The 23,436-nt window shown below is 37.3% G+C and overlaps 2 long non-coding RNA genes across 3 annotated transcripts in view; both read right to left on the minus strand.

The window, feature by feature from the left end:
• Window positions 1–23,436, minus strand: part of LOC116232825 (uncharacterized) — a 405,094-nt gene that overhangs the window by 375,808 nt on the left and 5,850 nt on the right. The gene's annotated exons all lie outside the window — the stretch shown is intronic.
• On the minus strand, window positions 3,091–14,975 carry LOC149917264 (uncharacterized). Its single transcript, XR_016468034.1, has 2 exons — window positions 14,944–14,975; window positions 3,091–4,039 (listed from the first exon to the last, which is right to left on the minus strand). It is a non-coding gene; the product is annotated as an uncharacterized LOC149917264 (long non-coding RNA).

The raw sequence follows: 23,436 nt of genomic DNA on the forward strand, positions 1-23,436 counted from the left end.
GTAGTATGATCTGGATCCATAATGTGGATCAGTGGCAGGGCTGGTCCTAACCATCACTACACACAGAAAGCTCAGAAGTCCATCCTGCATCATATTCCCAGGAAGAGAAACAAAGAAAAACATTCAAGCATTAAAAACCAGACTGAACATTCAGTGTCTTGTAAAGAGCTTAAAGGAGCCTATTTCCACAAGCACTCAAAACTTTGTTTAAAAAAAAAAAGCGCATGTGCTGCATTCAGAGAATTAATTGGTTATTATTAACACTTCATAGAACACCTACTGAAGAAATGCCCAATGGAATTACTGCTTTTGAATTTTAGTTTTTGATTTTTTTTCCTCCCACAAGACTGTTTTTCTGTTCATATTCACACAGCTAATAACCACAGTGAATCAAATTCAACACCAATTTACATCCTGCACTAATCTACTGAGTTGAATGGCCCTGTTCCAGACCTGCTATAACTGAATGTGGCCAGCAGAGTTCCATACATTTCCATTAGGACCGGATTCAGCCATTAGTCTATAAACCACTCCTGCAAGACACATTAATAGAACAGTTAGTCACTATAAATAGCAGATAAAAATAACTGTTTGATCCAAGTGTCCTCTGTGAATTGAGTTACGGATAGAAACATTTCCTTCCATTCTGTTTGTGACTGCTTGAAATAAATTGATTTTTATAGATTTTGTATGCAGGTTGAGAACTAATTAAACAGAAGTCAAAGTACTGTTCAGCTTCTGCAAAATCTACAGGCTGTTCTAAACCACCACTAACATCAATTTTGTCAACCATGAACAGTTCTCATAAAAGTCTACAGGTGACAGAAGTTCACACGAGGCACAGCTGAATTTATTCACTGAAAACTTTCATCCCACAACACTGAAACGAGACTTCAAACTTCTAAGATGTTCATAAACATAACTAAAGCAAAAGACAACCCAAGACATAGAAGCATCCTTATGAGCAGAGAGAATCAGAACTGCAGGTGGGAATGAGAGCAGATGATAAGGATTGAAAGAAAAAGAATTTTGGATCATTTAGAGTCCCTATCTGGCTGCACAGTTTGGAGTTGTTCTATGCTAGAATCATTACAGAAGACATTCTAGATTCCACTGCTTCATTTGTTACAGAAGACAAAAGGGTGCAGGTGTACTCCCACTGCGGAGCAAGGCTGAAAATTCAAGTGCAGTTCAGAGTTGGCACTCAGGAGTGCAGCTGCCAGGATTGTCACTATACTTCATTTTAGGAACTTTGCTGTGTGTGTGACAGAATTCATCCAGCTATTTCTAGAAATAACTTCTAGGCCTTTTAAGTCTTCTTCAGATTCCCTACCTGATGTACATACATGAAAAACTTGCTTTAATAATTACTGGCTTCTTTTTTCATCTTTCTTGTAATGTTTTACATCTCCCACTTCAGATTTTTTTTTTTTTTTTAACCTTTCTTGCATCAACCAGATATACTTGTTACATTACAGGAGCTAAGTGAGGTAGTTAAAAGAATTAAAAGTTAGTAGAAACAGAATGGATGATTTCTTGCCTAAGGCAGTTGAAACCTGTCCTAAGGAATTAGATGCTATCTCTGACCTACAAAGTTTTTATACAACAGCAAGCCACTCAAAGCATTTTTTGTTAGCGATCACTAAATAAGTGTTCTCTATGCATGACAGGAGTAATTGAAATCAACAGAAACTGCTCTTCGAATATGCTACTGTATAACAATGTTTTTTATACACTCTGAAGAAACAAGAAACAGCAGTGACAAACTATTCACAGAAATAGTAATCCTTTTAATTCATATGTTCACATGCCTCAGTTTTTGCACTTCTAAAATTGAGGTAACAGCAGTTTGTCTCCAAGAAGTTTGGTTAAAACAAAGTAACTGTTTTGAAAAACAGCTGGTGTGATAAGCAAAGACCACTTTGTAAAGCTCAAGAGGGAATCAAGTTTCATACCACAAACTCTATTATTGTGTTGTAAAGAAGTTGCCTGCAAACAAGAAGTTAAAATTGCTTATTAGCTGAGAAATAGAAATCTCAGTAAATGAGCTGTAACTTAGAGTAGGCTGTTAAAAGGCCAAGAAAGGAGCTGGCATGATAACGCAAAACCACCCCTGAGAAGATAAAAGGACACACCTCAGGAATGAAAGGATCACAGACTGCAATCATTCTGCTTTTCTTTTCAAAGTCAGCCAATAAAAACCAAAAATAAATAAATAAATAAATAAGCAAAAACTAAATGAGACACTAGAAGGATACACAAGCAGACTTTTCCAAACAAGAAAACAGCATACAAGACCCTCTCTACTAAAAGGTGACATTTTAGAGTCTAAAAAGTTACATCTCTAAAAAAAAATCCACTATCACCCATGCTTTTTGCAAGGTAGACTCCCATTTTCTACATACATATTTCCATAAAATACTGGCTACTGACCAAATCTGACACTTGGATAAGATTTCTACATTTTCTTGAAAACTAGCCAGAAAAACTGAAGATGGGGGAAAATTTACTTCAGAACTGAATAGAGCCTCTCAGATTAGATGTTATACATGAGAAAATCTTTAGCTTCCTAACTCCTGTGGATTTAAGCACACTTTGAATCAACTTGCTAAAATAATTAACTTATATAGAACCCACGTGACAGTGAATTTAAGATTTTATAAGAGAAACTAGAATCTTGTACTATATTTAGTACCAGAAAGAGAAACCATGTCTTTCCCCAGCCCCATCCCAGGTCCTTCCCCCAGCTCTTTCATTTGACTGCGCCATCCTGCCTAACCTAACAGCTCTGCCACTTACTTGATGCCTCAGCAACACTCTATTCCTGTCCAAAAACAATCCTTAATCTCAAACAGACAAGAATCGAGCATTATGGCTGCCACGAAGTAAGCAGTAAGAAAAGCAGGGAAAGCAGCAGCTGGTAAGGTGTGTAGGAGTACAGTATCTCAGTTTTGGTAGTGGTGAACTGGTATGCTAAGTCCTGTCTTCTCACTTTGTTTTCATGAGATTAGCAGCCTTCCCAAGCTGTTTGTTGTGTGGTCACCCCTTACTGTTTTGGCAGCACAGGTGAAGTGTGATAATATGTATATACAAATATAACTGTTGATGTTAATTGCTATGATAATTCAGATTTAGGAAAACAAAAGCTTAAAAACTAAGCCTCAACAGAAAGAAAATATTACAGAAGAACGTTTGGTTTTACTGGTTCGTTGTTTTTTTTGTGTTTTTTTTTTTTTTTTTTTGTTTTGTTTTTCTCTTCTTCTTCTTCCAGGAAAGTCCATGGCAAAATGTCCTCTTTCTCAGAATGGGTAAGGGCTTTACACAGAAGAACAACATTAGAGTCTTTAGTAACAATTAGATAAGAGTCCTCCCACAACTTTAGGACAATACACTTCCTGTTCACTTGTAGCAGAGGACCCAGTGGGAAAGCAGGCACAAAAGTTCTTCAACATCAACATTGGTCCTGTCATTCATTTCATCTAAAATTGTTCTCTTCAAGACATCAGAACTCTGTAGCTTTTTTTGTGAATTTCTAGAAATCATTCTATTTTGTATTGAGACTGCATCCAATTTCCATTAGCCTATACATCTTCCAGTAACTATTTAAATTGCTTATTCAAGGGTTGCTCTGAAAATAACGTTTCCTACTATGTTGGCCCATGATGTCTACAGCAGATGTGGGTGGTGTGACAATAGAGGCTGAACCTTCCCACCAATGTCCCATTACATGTTGTTGCTGTGTGACAGATGGCAGCAGAGGGGCAGTGACAGAATGGCATCTGACATAGAAGCGCATACAAAGCAAAGGTGTGTCACTGAATTCTTCCATGAAGAAAACACTGCACCCACTGACATTCACTGGTGCTTGCTGAACATTTATGGATAGAAAACAATGGATGTGGGCACAGTGAGGCCTTAGGTGGTACGTGCAGTAGCAACAGAAACAGTTGATCACCTCCAGTGGTGCAGATTTTGACTCGCACAGCATGCAGACTTCTCTTTCATTGCTGGCAAAAAGGCATAGCTAATGCAGTTGTCTCTGTTAAAAAATAGTCTTTGTAGCTGAGAATTTGCTCTATCAGGCAGTGTTATTGTGCTCTTTGTATTTATTTTAGTTCCAATGGAAATAGGCATTATGTTCAAGTGAGTTACGTAACAAACACATTTATATAGAGATGGTTGTATTGTATTTTATACATATTTTTATCTATGCATTAAACATGCATGTGGGCAAACATAATTCAGCAAACACTTAAAACTACTTCTAAAGCCTAGACATTCATTTAGTACAAGAAATAATGTGTAGCATAGCTTACAATGGCTTCTACAAACACAACAGTCAACAGTTTCATTAAATCTTGCCTCCAGTGACTAAACTGTCTGTAGACAATTCTAGTCATTTCATAGCTCTTGATTCCGGGGCTACGAGCAGAGCTTCCCGGGGATGCAAAGCCACATGGTTTTCCTGAGCAAGTACAGTGTGAAAATGGATGTTGCAAAGCATCACTGCATGAATCAGCAAATTCCTGCATTCCAGTAACAGAGCCAGCCTAGTAAAACAAGCAGCATAAATACAAAAACGTGTTGCTGTCTATACAATCGCTGGGATAAAACACAGCAAGATAGTTGACCAAAAGTCCTTTGAAAACTGTAAAAAAAAAAAAAGTTGTACATTGCAAAGTACTAGCAGCCTTACATTCTTAGGGTTTTCTCTCCACTTAAAGAACTCACATAGCATTTAAGGGGGCAGGCAGAGGCAGCAGCTTTGGGTAATTAACACATGCTAACTATACTGAAAATATACATAATTATTTCAAATAATTATTTAAATTCTTCAGTTTTCTGTTAAGAAAACTCGGTAAGGGCAGCAGAAAAAAGTACCTGACTACTGAATATTCCTGTGTTGTTTCCCTCACATTGCTTGATCCTTGAGGTCCCTTCCAACCCTGGCAATTCTGTGATTCTGTGTGATTCTCAGTCTCTCACACTTTCTTAGCAGCAACATACATAAGACAAAACATATAATTTGCAATGAATAAATCTCAGCTGCTAAGACTCCTTAGTATGTGACCCAAAACGGAAAACAAATACCAAATAGTAGAAGAGAGCATACAGTAAAAAACACTACCTGCACCAAAGTACCACACTACACAACTCCACTGCTGGGGAAAAGAACACTAGAAATGATCATGTCACAAACAAGAGTAAGTACAAGAGAATGACTGGACTTGGACCATCATTGTGTCAGTGGGACTTCCGAATAACCTTGAGTTATGTTTTCCCACTGACATAAGCCGGTTACTCAGCACAACATGTGAAGCCACAGGGCATGACGGCTGCACATGTTGATGCAACAGCAACTAGTGATTTTGAAAGTCTATCCCTGAATTCTTCAAGGGAGAGACCTCTGTCTCAGTGCAAACTTTAGACTAATAACATCTAGCATAACAATACAGCACTGTTGAAAACTGCCTCCAACTAAACAAAGAACAGAAATACTTGAAATACGTTCAAAATTTTTAAAAAATGCTACAAATGTTTTCTTTTAAAATGTAGTTTTTCCCTCAAGGTTAGAAACCCAATTATTTAAGAAAAAAACTGCCTTAAAAAGGTAACTATGATGAACAGAAGAGCGTCACTGGATTAAGTATGCTGCAGAGAATCATAAGTAATAGATGCCTGTGGTCAAATGAGACACTGGTAAGTCTGTTGGTTTCAGAAGGACAAGTATATTTTTTCAAACTGTTAAATTCTGCAAAAGAGATTTAGACTTCTATTTAAAACTCAAATAAGATTTTCTAAAATATTCTGATGACTTAAATATTCTTTAAAATAATCAGTCTATTGACTATTGCATTTGAGATATTGATTTAAATCAAATTATCTCTAATAATGACAGAAATAGCAAAATGACAGCCTGCGATCATCACTGTAGAACTTGGCCTTTACTGCTTCAGAACTTCTAACCAACAGTGGTTCCTTCTTGGTATTTATTGCATGTATGATTGTTCTCTTCTTTTTGTAAGCTTTTTACTGCTTTATCAAATATTCCTCAACCACAAGAATTTTGAGGGCTCCTACTACTAAAATTATGAATTTTTCTAGAAAAGGCCTTTTTAAAAAAAATCTGGTATTGGAAATATATAATCTTTACGATGAATAAAACAAGAGTAAAAAAGGTATATCCTCAAAATACAAGGAGGCAACACACTAAAAGCAGATATAACATTTTTATTCTCTCTTGATAACAGCTATTGAAATTGAAATGCTATGCACTAACAGTTGTCAATGGTAACTTACTGGATCAATTCCATTAAATATTGTTAACTTGCCTTAACTGGAAATCTAATTCATTAAACTTGCTGTATTTCTTGCAATCTGTAACTATCGTTTATTAAAATATTATAAGATGTATGAATATCTCATTATTTACACATTATTTCTAAAATAAAAGATTAGTGTTTTCTTCAGAAGTTCCAGAGTCACATTCACACCCCCAGCAGAAAGTCTATCAGCAGCAAGTAGGATATACTGAAGACAATTCCATACTGATTATAGACATTTTGGTAAGGCATCATCATTTTAATAAATCAATAAGATTATCCAACGTGTTTCGTGCTCAAGTATAAATTCTGAATTCTCACCACCGATAAGAATTCCTTGCAACTCTATACTGTCATCCAGATGAAGCATTCAGCTGAATTAAATTTCACTAAAGCTCTTTGAGGCAAAGTCATCATTAGCTCAGCTTTCACTGTTGATGTTGCAATTCTCTGCAGTTCCATGAGACATCTAAAATTATTCATACATACAAATGCTGTAGTTGGAGTCTCTTTGCTGGATCAGAGTTGATTCAATATCAAAGGAAGGGCAGTGATAAGCACTTCCAGAAGGTTCGACAACCTTGTTCTACAACACTGACATTGATGCAACCATTAGAATATGCGAGCAGCAAAAATCTCTCATTTATGCTCCAGGTTAGGCTGGCTATTATGTGGGATATCCTAATGACCTATGCTTGTGATTTTAACAACAATTTGTTTAGACATGAATGTGATTTGACACATCTAATTTGAACATAGATGAAAGCTAAGCGGGATGCAGATCTCCTCTGAAAGTACTGAAAAATACAGTACCTCATTTGTTTTTGAGCTACTTTTCTGATTCTATTTTTACGCACTATTATTTACCACCAGTATCCTCTGGGTGATAGTTAAGGAAACAGATGCTGGGAATCTCTGTCCCTTCAGTTCCTGAGAGGAGGGCTCTGACTCACATTCGTGCCCAGTCTCTCCTTTGTACTCACGCATGCAAAGGGTGGTTGTGTGAAACTTAAATTACTGCTTGATTTCCAGTTTCCTCAAAGTTTCCACTTACGTATTTTACAGCTTTACCAGTTTCATTTGAACAGCATTTTATTACACGTTTCCCCTTCCAAAACTTGAACTTCATGTTCCCAGGATAAAGTTAAATTCTGTTATTTTGAAGTGCTCTATTTACTTGGGATTTTCCAATGAAACTGGGTAGAAAAGTGTATGAATCTGGGACAAAGTTGAAATTAACTTTTAACAGATGTTTTAGTCTGAGTTTTTTCTGACATTTTGAAGAAATGCCCATTTGGTAAGTGACAGTCAAATGGTTAGAGATGAAGAACATAATAGATCATCATATCTATCCAAAGCAAAGAATTTAACTCCCTCAACAAAAGACAACTACAAACAAATAAATAGGTGTGAGCTGTATTTATCAAGCTATCATGGAGCTTTCTATTGTCTATAAGCAGACATGGGAAGACTTGCTGGCTGAACACTTTCAGATTTAAAGTAGGGATAGGACAGCAGCAGTGTTTCCTCCTGGGTGAGATACAGTACTTATTTTGTCCTAAAATGCAATCATCATTATTTTGAAAATGATGCCCAAAAGACAGCCTGAGAGCAATGATGGAGTTCAATTCACTTGGTTTCATTCATAGAAGATTCCTATTTAACTGGTGTTAAAAAACCACAGTGCAGTTCAGAGTTGAGGTCTTCTGTTGTTTAGCAATGAGTTGCCCTGAGTTTCTAGGAGAAACAGCCATAATGTAATTAATCTGGTGGAACAGCTGAATACACAGCCTGCAATTAATTTCACTCTGAATATTAGCAGTTCCACAGCAGTTGAAAAGAAATTATATCAGTCAGTAGACTTCTGAATTAAGTAGGCTGTGGGCAATAAAATAAATTATTGTTGATATTGTACAACTTGTTTAAATCAACTGAATGATTACAGTGAATTTGTATATTTAATAAATACTTACTATTGCTCATTTACGTAGAAGAGGATATTTTCACTCCAACTTCTAACTATAGAGGAAAGAAGTTTTAAACAAAATGTAGACTGCTTACTAAACTGGACAAATGTGTATTGTTTACCGTTTCATTAATCAGCATGTAAATTGCATATCAAAACAAAGCATAACAAGCATCCGCAAGCTGGAAACTTGATTCTTGATTATCCAGAGATACAGGCAATCTCTCTTCCATAGTTACTTTCAGGGAATATTTCTCCAATAAGAGATGGACTTCTATGCAGATGGTCACTGAATGAGAAACAGTGGAACAGTGGCACCCAGAGGTGAGAAGCATACTGTTCCTAAGGAGTTATTTCATTTGTTGTAATCTATTTCTCATCTTTTCCTTCTTCCATTCCCAACTTTTTCCCCCCCCCCCCAAATGACAGATGCCAGAAAGAAAAAAAAGCTGCAATTTTCAAGAAGGTACTCAAGAGTCTAAAACAGAAAGCCCCCGGTTTGTAATAACTATTACAGTTTGGAATACATTTTAGAAACACATTTTTCCTACATATTTTCACAAACAAAGAGCAGGATGAAAATAACCATGGAAAATAGAATATTTTCAGATGCATCTCTTGAGTTGGAATTCTGAAGCCACAAAACTTCACATTCCCCCTAGATTTTCTAGCTGAATTCAGTGTGCAGGATTATAACAGGAGCTGAAAATCCAAATACAAAAGTTGGTGGATTTTTGGAAAGAGGTTTGGAATCATAATACAAACAATTACAATTGACACAAGCTGTCCCTACTACATCAGATGCCTTGACTTGAGATATTGGTAAGAGTTGTTGTACTAAAGGCATCAGGCTGAGAGCACCAATCTGTGATGACCTCCTATATGTCTTCTACATGTATACATACACACATAAATACATCTGGACGTAACAGTTTTAGTTCACAAAAAAAGTTTGAATACAAAGAAATGGTGTGGGTACCCAGCATCAATTTCAGGAAGACCTAATAAAATGAGGCCCATTGATTTTTTTATTAAAAAGGCCATGTTTTTGCAAATACCAGTGGATGCCTGAACCGTGCAGTCAGACTCCGTACCTGGGCTGAGCTGAACCAAATGACACCTACATTCCCTTAGGATTTTCCGAATAGCCTTCTACTCAAGAGGCTTGAAAAGGTTTGTTAAAAGCCCTTCATCTGCTCAAAATGCAAGAGAAAAAGAAATACGTGCTTGTTCAGCTTGAAATTTAAATACAGAGCTTATTTCTGTGGGTTACATGGATTAAGAGGGTAGACCAGAATGTCTGAAGCTTCTCACTAGCAGCAGAATTCTTTTCTCTGCCCTCCACGCCACTTATTATTATCACCGTTATTATCATAATTGTTATTTATCTCCTAAATAGCAGCGGTGATACGATAGGAACAAAGACAGAGTTTACTTTTACATATCCACATCTCCAGCCCACACATGAAAGTGTTTCCATGAACTCCAGATGAATGCACACGTTCCTAAGCTCATCTCCATATCTGCTGTGTTCAGGATTGCATTTAAAACAGCACACCTGCCGAAACTATCAGCTGGAATATTACCAACAGAACACTGGGCAGTGCATCTCTCCACACCTTCCTTTCATACAAGATGTTAAACATGTGAAAGCAAAGAAGGAAACAAATTTCAGCTACATGAAAAACAACGTCTTCCTTCATGCACACCCCTATCACTGCCTTTATTTTCTTATCTCCTTAGTAAGGCTGCGACTATTTGCAAATAATTTCTGTTGCAAAGGCAGTGACACACTGCAGAGATCCAATACATCCAGCGTGTTGTTGCCGAACGAAGGCTGTAAGGCGCAGAACGAACGAATGGACGGAGATACTGTTCTCAGTACAGCGATCCCATAATGACCGCTGGCAAACGATCATCTGATAAGAATTGTGCCGAGTAACGCTAAGTTTATCGCATATTTTATCTCGGCGGGAACATTCCCGCATCAATCACGCTGACGGCTCCAGCCGCAGCGGCCCCGCACAGCCCCGGGGGCGGGACGGGGGCGCGGCGCCATCTGGCGGCTGCGGGGCGGGAGCGGCGCTGCGGATACCGATGGCGGCTCCGCCCGGCGCCCCGCGGCAGCGGCGGCCGGGGAACGGCGCTCTCCCGCCGGCGGTGCCCGCGCGGCTAATGGAGGCCGCCGGAGCGCGGCTCGGTGCGTAACGTGCTGCGTGCTCGGGGGCCTAAAGAAAGATGCCTTTCGAATTTCTGCTAAGTATTAGCAATGGAATAGATCAGCTGTCTTTCAAACTGCTCAGACACGGTATTGTACTTGTGTCATTCCATCTATTTTTGCCTCAGGTGTCCAGAAAGTGTTTTAATGATCCTAATTACGCTCGCCTGTTTCTTGTGTTTGACTTGGACTAGTCCTGTCGGTACAGGCAGGGACTTGGCTACCTCTGTTTTGAAATTCAGGTTTTAGGTTCCCAGAAAATGTCACCTTAATGGTGATCTATTCCCACTGAAACAAAAGTCACCTGAACGCATGGCTGGAAACACCCAACTGAACAACAATGCTTAGACCACAGTTCCTCTTCCAGGACTGTGCTATAAAGAACCAACTGCAAAAATATGTAATACTTATTGCCAAGCAGTAAATAAAAGTAGCACCTTTTAATTCCATAATTCAATGGGTATGGAAATGTTGCAGAGACGCAGAACGGCAGATCAGTGAGAATTTCCTTCCACAAAAAGCAGAAAATTCTCCATGCTCCATAAAAGTGCGTTGGGTGAGGGGCAGGGGGAGAGCAAAGGAAATCAAAATATGAATTCTGTCCCTATCAATAAACGAGCCTTGGAGAAATGTCAAGGCAGAAATGAACATCCTTGTTTCAATACACTCCAGCACAATGAAGGGGGTGGCAGTTATTTACCCTTCTTCCATTAAATCCCTTTATTTACAGACACCCCTTTAAAACAGACTGCTTTTTAAAAGTCTCCCAAAGGGAAAAGCGCTGCTTTAACCCTTCCTTCTTTATTTGCAGTACGTGGGCTGCTGAGGCATTCTTACACATCCTGTCCCACGATTCTCACAGTGTTAAAAAGAAAAAAAGTCCTCTTCATGCTGTAAGTGCTATGCCTCACAGCCCAAATATGCATTTTTCTGTTTTGCAAGCACTGCAGCTTATTCTACTTGGCTGTAATGATACCAGAAGAAAACAGATAGATAGCTTTGCGTCGGTGGTTAAACACTGAAAATTACTCTTGTGAGTTTTCCCTTCCAATCACATTTACGTCTTATACACGCAGCTAGGAATAAAATGCTTTGAATACCTTCTACATACGCCCTACATGCAAGGCCAACAGCTGTAGCCAGGGAGCTAATGAGCAGCCCAAACTTTTACAACCACCAATGAGGGATGGAAAGCACTGACTGCATATCTCACTGATTCTGATATGCTGTGAAGATTTTTTGGCATTTCTGGCAAATTAGATAAAAGTGCCAAAACAATCTAACTGATGGTCTACTGAGCCAACCACATTTCCCCTCACTCCAGCAGCACACAGAAGAGCTTCCCTTGAAGCATGATTCTAGAGTGAGCTAACCAGCTTGACACAGCACTTGGCAAATTCCCCCAAAGAACAACAGATTATATCTCCATGTAAAACATCGTATCTAACATCACTGCAAATACCACTATTCCTATTGTTGGCTAGTATCTTGGTTAAAGCACAATCCAGGAAGACATTTAATTTTCAGTTAGGAATTACATGCTCTCCTGAGAAAACACTGGATAAAATGGAACACAGAGAGGGAACCAGCCCAGATAAAACACCACACATTGCACAGACCTGAACTGCCTGCACCCAACACACGTGCAGAGATCATTTCCATTTGTGACTTCTGTGGCTTTACAATTAAAAGATTACAGAATGCTCAGATGAAGTCATTTGCCATAATTAAATTCCACCATCACCATGTAAGCAAATTAAATGGTATGTCTGGACATACATGAGTTTTACAGTAAATAAGGTAATAATATTCCTCTTTACAGGTTTTGTAACTATTCAGAAAAATAAATTCACTGAAGATTATTCATAAAGCCTAAAATTCAAATCTGTATTGGTAGATCCTCAGCCTATGGACTACATACATGTATATATTTATTTAAGGAAATGAAATGACAGAATATAGTCTGCTGACTATCTGATTTTAACTAACCAATACACTTATCAAAATGACAGTATTATTTTCATAGCTGCCTGAATGTAAAAATAAGTTCCATTTGATATATAATGTTTATATTAATCCTTTTAAACATTTGCTGCCTTTCACCCCATAGGTGATCCCCTGTAAAGTGTGTTGAGTGATTTATGAAGGTCTGACCCAGCAAAGTGCAGAGAAGGCTCACATCCCACTGGCTTCAGGAGCAATTAAGGGCTTTTCCATGCACCTTCCAAGCTCAAGTTCTGAGGATTTGGCTGGAATACGCTTTTGTTCAGATTTTTGTATGCTGACTTTCTTTGTCATGCTTTCACTCTGCACTGAAGTCAAATAAAACTCTAAGAAAAATATTCAGTTAAGCCAACAGAAGTTTGAGCAAGAAAGGAATACTGGTATGAATAAATGAGCAAATGTCATAGCTAGCTCTTTCCTAAGAATTTCATTTCACAAAAAAAAAGAAAATCCACAGTCCAGACCCAAAGAAAATACAGCTGTCATTGTTAATAAATAAAATATAGCAACAAATATTACCACAGTAACGAATAGTTTGAAGACCCAAAGCAAACATTCAGCAACTCTACCTGTGTAGGAGAAAATCCATTACTCTAATTTTTCTAGTTTGTTGTTTGCCTGTACACCCCAAAATTTTCTCTTTTTTCTTTGATACATTAAGAACCATTTTTAAGCAGCTTGTTAAGTAACAGTGATCATGACATTCCATAAAACATTTGAAAGGATTAAATAATCCAAAGGGTGTATCTGTCTCTGATTGAACAGATTGCCTAGGAAAATAATCTCTTCCCTTTAAGCATACTGCTTTTTAGAACACTGTGCAGGAGGAGCACTGAGCATTTTAACAGGTAGTCTGACGTGAACACCAGTAAAAAGACAGCCCAGCATTCTTAAATTCAAGGGAAAAAAAAAAAAAGTGATGTTCTTTCATTTGTGTCTTTGCTAACAATTTGGAAGCATCCATTGTATTACTACCGCAGTGTTATTGAGCTAGTTTTATTAAGGCAAATTTATAGCAATGTTAGAAATTAATACCACTCTTATTTCCTCCACTGCCTGGCTTTATTGAATGCCATGGGGCATATTAATCAGTAAAGCCAAGTAGTGCATGAAATAAAAGTATAAATTAACCTGTAACATGAATGTAAAAAGGGGCTTAATAAAATAGAAATAAATAACACTTTAATGATAATCAACCCTGCCCAGCTTAACCAAGAACATAGAGTAATAATGCTAAATACAAAAAAAGTATTTAAATAAAGTTTAAATCATGACACAAACGCTATAATTTTCAAGATGAATGCATAATTCACTCTATTGTTTAAACACACAAGTTCATACAAAATAAATAAATAAACAAACAAAAACCACCTTTCTAGTCTGACATCTCTAGTAAAAGTGCTGTCAACTCCGGGAGCAGGTCCAAAACACAGCGACAGGGCATGAGAGAGTGATTTCAGAGCTATTTCACATTTTAAGAGTCTGAGTAGCCAAAAAAACAGGTTTTCACACAATATACTTTGCATACATAGAAAACATGTCTTCAAATCCCAACTAAAACTGAAACCGTCTCTCCAAACCTATTTCACACAGGTGAACTCCACACAATGTGTACCATTATTATTGATGGAGGGATTGACCTTGCAAGTATGTGTGGTCATTTTAACCTGTCCTTAAATTTATGGGGCTTTAAAGAAAACAATGTATTCTTGGGTATAATGCAAGAGGTTTTTTTGGAGGGAAGCCTCTCTCCTCCAGGGTCCAAGAAGAATTATTTGTATTACACAAAGCAATGAATTAAGACTTAGCAAAATCAAAGTTAATTTCGTAATCATAAAACAACAGCCAGCTCAGCTTTCCACCACGGTTGTGGTAGCTCCATAGCACAAACATTTGATCACATTGTCATAAATATAACTACATAAATGAAAACACACATCTTTGCAAAAATAGGGGGAAAAATGCCCAAAATCTGTACCACAAAACTCTGTAGTGTATGCTCCCCCTGGTGGCTCTGCTGTAAAGCTAAGTATGAAACACATCTACTATGAGTGCTCCACTTCTAAAGACAATGACAAAATTTTTTGCTGGGAGCATCAAATAATATGAAAAAAGGTAAGATGAGAAGTGCTACATGAACGACTTCCATGTTTAGCAACATAAGAACAACACTGAATTGAAGGTTTCACAAATTATCATTAAAAATGCAGTGGAATCCACTACATCAGATTGTTTGGATGTTATTGAGATGTAATATTTCCAGATACTAAGGACATCTAAAAGATATGGTAAACTACTCTAGCACTATAATGCAACAGAAAGGATAGCAGGGTGGCAAAATCCTAGGCTACAGAAAGCAAGGACAAGCATAAATCCAGCAACCATGAACACAAAAACAAAGGGAGGAAAAAGAAAAACCAAAAACCGCTTACCTTTAGAAGGCCTCACGCACACAAAGACCTCCAGCAAGATCCCCTCACCTCCACTGCCAACCATTAAAAGAGGGCAGATCCTGGCTCCACCCCTTCCACTCACTCAGGGGCACTGCATGCACCTGAGCTCCCCTGGCTTGGCCCTGCCTTCCCACCAGGTGCTCAATTACTGGTTCAAGCCGTGACTTAGCATTTCTGTTATAACTACGTATGAGACGCTGTTTGGGTGGACCTGTTGCAACCAGCATTAATTTAAATTTGTTACATTTGTAAATTGTGTAAAAGAGGGTTACAGGCTGGTTACATTCCATAGTGTACCTAGGGTCCAATAGAATTAGTTCAGGACTTGACTTTCGGAGAAAAGTAAGGCACTGAACAGGAGGCAAGCTTAACATTTAGCCCAAGTGAAGTCACTCTTTGCTGAGGTTCACTAGGAGTTCTGTCAGCTAAATAACTCCCTGACAGATGCGGCCATCTCCCCTTCCAGGCAGCTGCACATTCTGACAAACAGACCCATGCAGGCTCCAGTAACAGCACTCCTAGGGAAGGGCAGACAGCTCAGCCATTGGGTATCATAATGTGGTGGCTTTTTGTAAAAGGGAAAGCATTTTTGCCATGAGGCCTTCTAAACACACATCTTTTGAGATCAGAATTTCTACCAATCTTTTTTTCTGTTCATCAACTATGGTAACAAATTCAGCCCTAACAGAACATGGGTAGACATCAAGAAAATAGCATATGTAAAGGAAATTCATTTGGACTTTTTTTTTTTTAATCAAAATTTATGCTAAAAATCTGGATTCTTCTAAGTACACTGAGTTTAACCTATTGTACAGCATTTTTCACGTACACATTCATAAACTTCAGAGGTTTACGAGATGCAAAAGGCTGCATCATTTAGAATACTGTGGAAATATACTATCTTAGGGCTATTATAACAACAGAATGTTCCACAGAAGCAAAGAAACTAAGCTGGAAAATGTATTGTTAATCCAGTAATTAAACGTAAGGAAACGAACTTTAAAAGACCTTTAAAAATGGTTCATATGGAACACCTCAAATGGACACTTCAATATTACAAATATTGGTCAATGTGTTCAGATCTCTGAACTCCACATTATTTTGTTTGGAGGTCAAATATCTTGAATAATTAATCTCAGTGCTGATGGAATTATCATCATCAGACGTGAAGAGATTAGTAAAAATATGAGTAAGTTTCTGTTTTCAATGACAGTGGAATTAGCTTTACATAAAAGAAAGAAATTGCAACATAAATATGGCACTCTAATCACATAATAATACATTTATGGATAATTATCTAATTTAAAACACCAAAAGTAAAAAAAAAGAAGAAGAAGAAGCTGGAAAATGTCCCTTGTTGGTCTCTACATTACCAAAGTATCAAAGTGCACATCTACTACATGAGAACTATCCCAACTGGACAACTCATGATAAGTTCTCTGAAGAACTAAAACCTTATGGAATCAACAGTTCTGTAGCTCCCAAGAGGTTGTGCCAACCTACAGAATGCCCCAAATCTAGGCTTTACATTTAAGTAGAAAATTAGGTACATGCATTAAAAAAAAGTGCACATCAGTCAGAAACACACTGTCTATGGAACATGGGTCAAAAAGAAGCATATGATGAAATTGTAACAGTATATTTCAGCTGGCTACATACAAGCAAACAGACATTTACAGTGGCTCTCTGAGATCCTTTCATGTCTATTAGGAGACTATTTTAATAACAGAAGACTGTTTCCTACATTGGTTAATACTTTTGCATACTTTAAGTAAATTTCCTGCACGTTTACATCATTTGATTAAATCTGCTACAAAAATCATTCTGTTTTCTTCAGATCTCTCAGTTGAATACAATGCTGTATTTTCACACCACTGTAGGGATACAATTTAGAGAGGAAGTGAGGCTGTGACAGCTCTGCTTACCGCTTGCAGCTGTCACTAACGCTAGATCTGTCTTCACAAACATTATTACAAGTGTGTTCAGCTGTGTTCATCTGAGGTGTCCTTATTCACAGCAGCTGACCTTCATGGCTATGTCTGACATTTAAAAAGAAAAGTTCTGCTTTACAACCTTCAGAGTGCCTTCAGTTATAAATTACTGGTAGAATATTAGTAATAATAATTGATTTTAGTAGTAAGTAATAGTTATAAACAGCTCCCACTATTTAATGAAAGAAATGCTTCATCTTTGCGTTTTATTTATTAGCATTCAAGAACCTTCCACAACCTCATTTAATTAAACTAGGAAAGATGACCTGTCAATAATCTTTGTTTAAAAAAAAAAAAAAAAAAAAAACATTAAAAATATATATGTATTTTCAATTTTCTACAAATGTTCTTAAGGCTTGTGTGTTTTCCTTTTGTGTTGTGAGCTCATTTGAATACAGAAAAATGAATTGTTTGAACTTTCTTTACACGTTAATAACATAGGACTCTCACCTTAATGAGCTGCATCAGTTACAAGTAAGTATAATCAATGAAGAGTTTTACCCTGTATTGGTCACACTGGAGCTCTCCTTGGTGTTTTCGAGTGAATCAATTGCAGGGACTGCCTAAGCATCTTTTTGCTGCTCACAGCTAGACCCTTACATGTATGCAGCATGTTTGTTTTTGAAACAGGATTCTAGAAAGGTAAAGCAGCACCCGCAGGTCCACAACACATAAGAAACTGATGCTCACAAATGAGAAATTACAGACTAAGAAACTTTACTGGCAAACAGTGTGATGAATGATGTAATTATTCCATCACTAATGGCAGGAAGGTTTCAAATAAACAACACTCAATTAAAATCCAACTAGAAAAGGATAGCAGCTGCTGATTTTATTTTGCCTTTTTTTTTTTTTTTTTTTTTTTTGTCACAAAGTAGTGGTAACTGAGAAATAAAATTTAATGTCACGTTATCATGATGCAGATAAAAATATACTGTACGCTTACAGAAATGTCAAGCTTGAGATTCTGTCATCTCTCACCACTAGCTGGCACCACAGCTTTAAAAATGTAGTGATGCATCCTGTTTGCATTTTACTAATTAACAAGCCAACTACATAATTTTCAACAGAAAACAATTATTCAAAGCAAATGAGGAATATTTGGAGCTATAAACTAAAATGAGTCTGAAAGTGATATTCTAAGTGATGACTGGTAAGATATATCTTCTGCAAAGGAAAATGGATAATAGTTAACAGACTTGGGGCTTGCTTTTATTAAATAAAAATAAACAGTACTGTGCACAGATGGAAGAAACTGATATTTCTGCTCTTGGTAGGGAGGTCAGTGATGACATAGAGGTCAATATGTTGGATTATAAAGTGAATGAACCCCAACAAACTGCCTACCTCACTGGGATTTTTAATCCTAAATAAACTCAGAGGACGTCTCAGGCTTTTTTTCCTAGAGAAACTGCACAACTGCACCAGCTAATAAATAGCATATAGTCCGTCCTTACCAGCTTCCTTCTCTCAGATCAGACTGCTGGCAGGACACAGATGCCCTAGGAAGCAAATATGAGGTTTCCATTCCCCCACAGCTGTGGCCCTAACACTGCAACAGACTACATTGCTGTGTTCTACTCTGACTCTTCCAAGGTGGTCCCTGGACTGATCTGACACACGCATGGCACGCGCACCCCAAATCCAGAGATGCACAAAGTGACACGGGAGTTAGTAAGTCATCTGCTGCTCAGCCTTACAAGAGACTAAACTGTTTCCAACTGTCTATGAATTTTATATTTATTTACACACTGCAGAAATAGACCCATAAATGCTCACATAATACCAACAGCAAAGCACTGCTGATGTACAAATACATCATGTTTGTGGCTGATCTGTCAGCTGTGGTATGAATAGACACTGAAACACTTCTATTGTGTAAGAAAATCCTCCATAAAAATAAAGTTTTCTCCTATCACAGGGCAGATTCTCTGCAGCTGTTCAACTAAAGCCACTGGAAAGCTGGGACATAGAAACAAGATTTCTATGTATGTAAAGGCAATCGCCTCAAGAAAACTCTGCTGGCACTGGCAACATTAAACAGCATTGCTCATAAAGTTAGACCTTTTTTTTTTGTGATCTTCCATACAACCAGAGAGATTATGAGGCACATTCTGAACAGTGGCAACACAAATACTGCTGCAGTTGATTCTCTAAATATCTAACTGATAGCTCTCTACCCATTCCTGTAAGATAGTTTTCTTCTTTACCGACAAAACAAACAACAGAAAATCCACAGAATAAAAGCTACTCACAGTTATGTAGATAGGAAAAAAAAAAAAAAAAACTGATTTGTATTTTAAATCTCTTGGAGCAGCTTCATATTTGTTAGTGAATTTTATCCTTTGCTGATATCAGCATTTTTTGTTTTGTAAATCATTACTTCAATCCCACACTGGCCAGTGTGCATATGAAGACTTCTTGGCTAATCTTACTTTAGGACAGAATGGAATAACTGACACCAGACTCATCTCTCTTCTACTTCAGAAAATGCCATCTAAGGAACACAGATTGGGACCACGAGGTTCTTTTGTAAGAGCAAAGTTTAGGTGACAATAGGCCTCTTTGCTGTATCTAGATCTATCAGATCCCTGCTGCTGGCAAGTGACATTTGCAAAGTTCTCTTTGCAACAAAAGGCTTTGAGTCTTTGCTTGGTGTGACAAAGACTATCAATAAACATCTCATTAGTTTCCTCTTCTGTTTTCACAAAGCCATGGGAGAGGACACCTTTTTGCTGCATGCTCCACAGAATAAACACATCAACAACATCAACTAATCATAACGATAAGAACATGGTTCTGATTTGCCTGTTCCAAAGTTATTTTGAGGTCAGTTTGGTAGTCCTGCACATGGTCAACAAGGCAGCCCCTCGAACTGAGTCAATTCTGCAAAATTCAGGACAGATGGCAATGTGAGATGGAGGATCATAAATTGGAGAAAAACTAGTCTTAGTGAATGCAGCAAAGAAGCTTGTAATGGCTGCAGAATAATAAACTGTTAGAGTTAATCCACTGCTATCTGTCTTTATTTTGCTAACCCACTCAAGTGGACACCACAGCACCGAGACTGCATTAATCAAAATTTGGAATGACCTGCTTTTCATTGCAAACTGCAGTTATCTTTCTTTACTGATTGGCCTTGACCTGTCAGCTGCATTTGGCACTGCTGACCCTGGGGGTTCTTTTGAAGAGCCTGGAGTACTATCAAAGGTTGTCTGACTCTGTTCCTGCTTGGCTTAATTCATATTCCACTCAACATACCCATTTTATTTCCAGTAGAAATTGCTCATTTAATTGCATTGTATGTTTTATGGGGTATGCCTCAGGCTGCGTTCTTTATGCCAAGCTTCTCAGTATTTATATGTGGAATGGTGAAGAAGACAAAAAAAAAAAAGTAATTCACAGCGCTAGACCAAGCTTCGTAATACCGGTGATTCTCACTGCTTTAAATTGTATACAAAGCTGTCTGGGAATAAAACTAACATATATGTCACCATCCAAAGTTCATTTGACAAATGTGTTGCATTTAACTTAAGCCAGGTTTGTCCCCCTTTCAGGAATTTAGAAACCCTTTCTTCAGTGCCAGTATATACATGAAGTCTAGTAATTGACCAACTCACAACTTCACTTCTAACCAGTTTCTAAGTTAGATAAGAGCTTTAGTACTACAAATGCAAAAGTTTATACTCAAAATACTAACATTCTTTCAAATACCTGTCATGGAGTCAAAAGTACTTAATTCTTCCCTTTACTTTGCAGGAGGGTTTGGGGCTTAATATTCACAAACCTGACTCTTCCCAAAGAAATAGAGAAAAGGTGTAGCATAATATAGATCTAGCATACCTGTGATGTTTGCCAAAACAAATAAGATCAATCTATTTAATTATTTAATCTAGGTATGAGGAAATGGCTTTAAATATTATACACTATACAGAAATTGACAGACTAGCATTTACCATCACCCTTATTAGTAAAAGACAAATGGTGCTCTTAACAACTTGCAAGTCCATTAAGTCACTGTTAAAATGAAGAGAAACATTATAGGATTTAAGAATGTAATGTAAAAAAAAAAGACATGACATCAACTAATTTTTGTCACTTTTTGAATGAATAGACAATCTCAACAAATAGGTCCGAATTTATGGCTAAGAATATTTAATTTTGCAATTGAATTGATACATTAAAATACTATCATGAAGATTATGGAATCTGAAATTTTAGTTTAGATCAACCAGTCAGTGGGAATGTGGATCTTAGTCATCCAGCCAGCTTTGGAAAGGACTTCTCCTTTACCAAGAACTAATGGGAACAGAATGCTATGCAAAGATCATAAATCTGCATGCAATTATTAAAGTTCCAGATTCAGACTGCAGAGCAAAATACTGATGTGGTATTGCAAGTAAAACGTATTTGTTATATTTACTAGTCTTCAATATCTAATTAAACTTACTCAGAGCTATGTTGACAATCTGATTTTAAAATCAAAAGTAGAAAATGAAGAAAAATACACGTAGTAAGTACAAAAATAAAACTATCATCAACTTAATACAATTTTTGAAAACAAACAAAAAAAAAAGCCAAGGCAAAGAGCATAGTAATAAAAATTGAAGATACAATCGAAAATCAGAAATAAAGGGAAGCTACAAAAAGAACTGGGTTGCAGCTCATCTGTGAGTTAATAATAATAATAATAATAATAATAATAATAGAAAACTTCTATTGAGAGCTCCAAAAGAAAACTTGGAAATAAAACACCCTCAGATAGTGGAAAAATGTTGCTCTGAAACTGATGTATCAGATGTAAGCTTTTGTGGAAAAGTTGTTGAGTATTTAAATATAGTTGATATAGTGTATACGGACTCAGAGAGTTTATTCTGATGTTATTCTGATGTCACGTGCTCTTAATTGACTAATTTCACTTGAATTATTATCAGTTGTAAATACAATTGTAATAAAGTTTGGAGTCTGAAATTCATCAAGTACTCATAAGGAAAGAAAACAGAGAGGTTTGTTTCACTGTTTTCTGTGATATCCCCCTATTAAATTCATCAAGCCCATTCTTTTTATATACATATATATTTTTGTTAACAGATTTTTCTCTGCTATACATAATTATTAAGAAGAACAGCAAATCAAAAAAATAAATTAAAAAGAAAGGTAAGGTATTCAGGGACTATTCAACCTGGAGAAGAGAAAACTGAGAGGGGATCATCAGTGCTTATAAATATCAAAACTACAGGAGCCATGTGGATGGGACCAGGCTCTTCTCAGCAGCAGCCAGTGACAGAACAAGGGGCAATGGACACAAACTGGAACATACAAAGTTCCATACGAACATAAGAAAAAACTTCTTGACTTTGTGAGTTACAGAGCACTGGAACAGGCTGCCCAGAGAGGCAGTGGATCTCCTCTGGAGATATCCAAAACTCGCCTGGATGCCTTCCTCTTTCCTCACCATCCTATCTAAATTATGACCTATGCAGAACCTCAGCAGAAGCAGCAATATTCACAGAGCTCTTGGAAGAACAGTAGAGTCTCAGGAAGGCATGAACAAGGTCTGAGGAGACATCTGCACTGGTGGTGTACACATAATGTTAATAATGTATGCTGTTCTGCCATACTAATATAATATAGGTAAGGTAGACAAAAATGAAACATAATTCCTGATGTTACAAACTGAGTTTATGAGACAGTTATCAAACAGAAAGTAGCACCTGGCAGCAGCTGGTAGGGATATACTCATTCCAAGTGAAACTGAACTTAATACTTAACTGAACTTATTAATACTTAATAAGGACTTAATAGTCCTTTTCCTATTTACCCTTCACAAATAAGTAATTCAGCTCAATTCTGCTCCAGGCCTGACAAAGAAGTCCACTTGGGATGTAGTGTATAATTGCATGTCTGCTTAAACTCTTGGAAGGGTGATTAGCTTAAAAAAAAAAACAATCAGAAAAGCCCTCTGTTTGGGCAGAGGACTACAGAACAGAAGCAACTTCAATTATTCCTATGGTCAACTTCCAAACAGTGAGAGAATAAAAGCAACGGGTGTACTGGAGGGTTAGCACATGACTGCACAGGAAGGTCAACGAGTACTCAATTCTTAGATAAAATGGCAGCACCAGAGTTGTTCAGAGAGAGCCAGCTGCATGTTATTCATAATTGTACTACAAGCACATTTCTTGAGTTTTAAATAAAATATTGTATACTGAGAGACGCCGAAATTTACAATAACAAACTTTCACCATTGGAAATGTCATGGTACAACCACAGCTAGTGTCTGAAATGGTACAGCTCTCTTTGCTGAATAAACCTACTAACTCCTAAATCACAGAGTCCAACGTAGTACTTCTTCAGCTTCATTCCAGAAGGGAAATAAATAGATCTATGTATCTACAGGTTTTGAGCACCACCTCTGAAATGGCACTCACATATGAAAATGGATAATATCCACAAGCGACTTAGGACTGCTTAGGTTGTA

The sequence above is a fragment of the Phasianus colchicus genome, chromosome 7 (assembly GCF_987193195.1).
Source record: "Phasianus colchicus chromosome 7, bPhaCol1.hap1.1, whole genome shotgun sequence".
Taxonomy (NCBI): Eukaryota; Metazoa; Chordata; class Aves; order Galliformes; family Phasianidae; genus Phasianus; species Phasianus colchicus.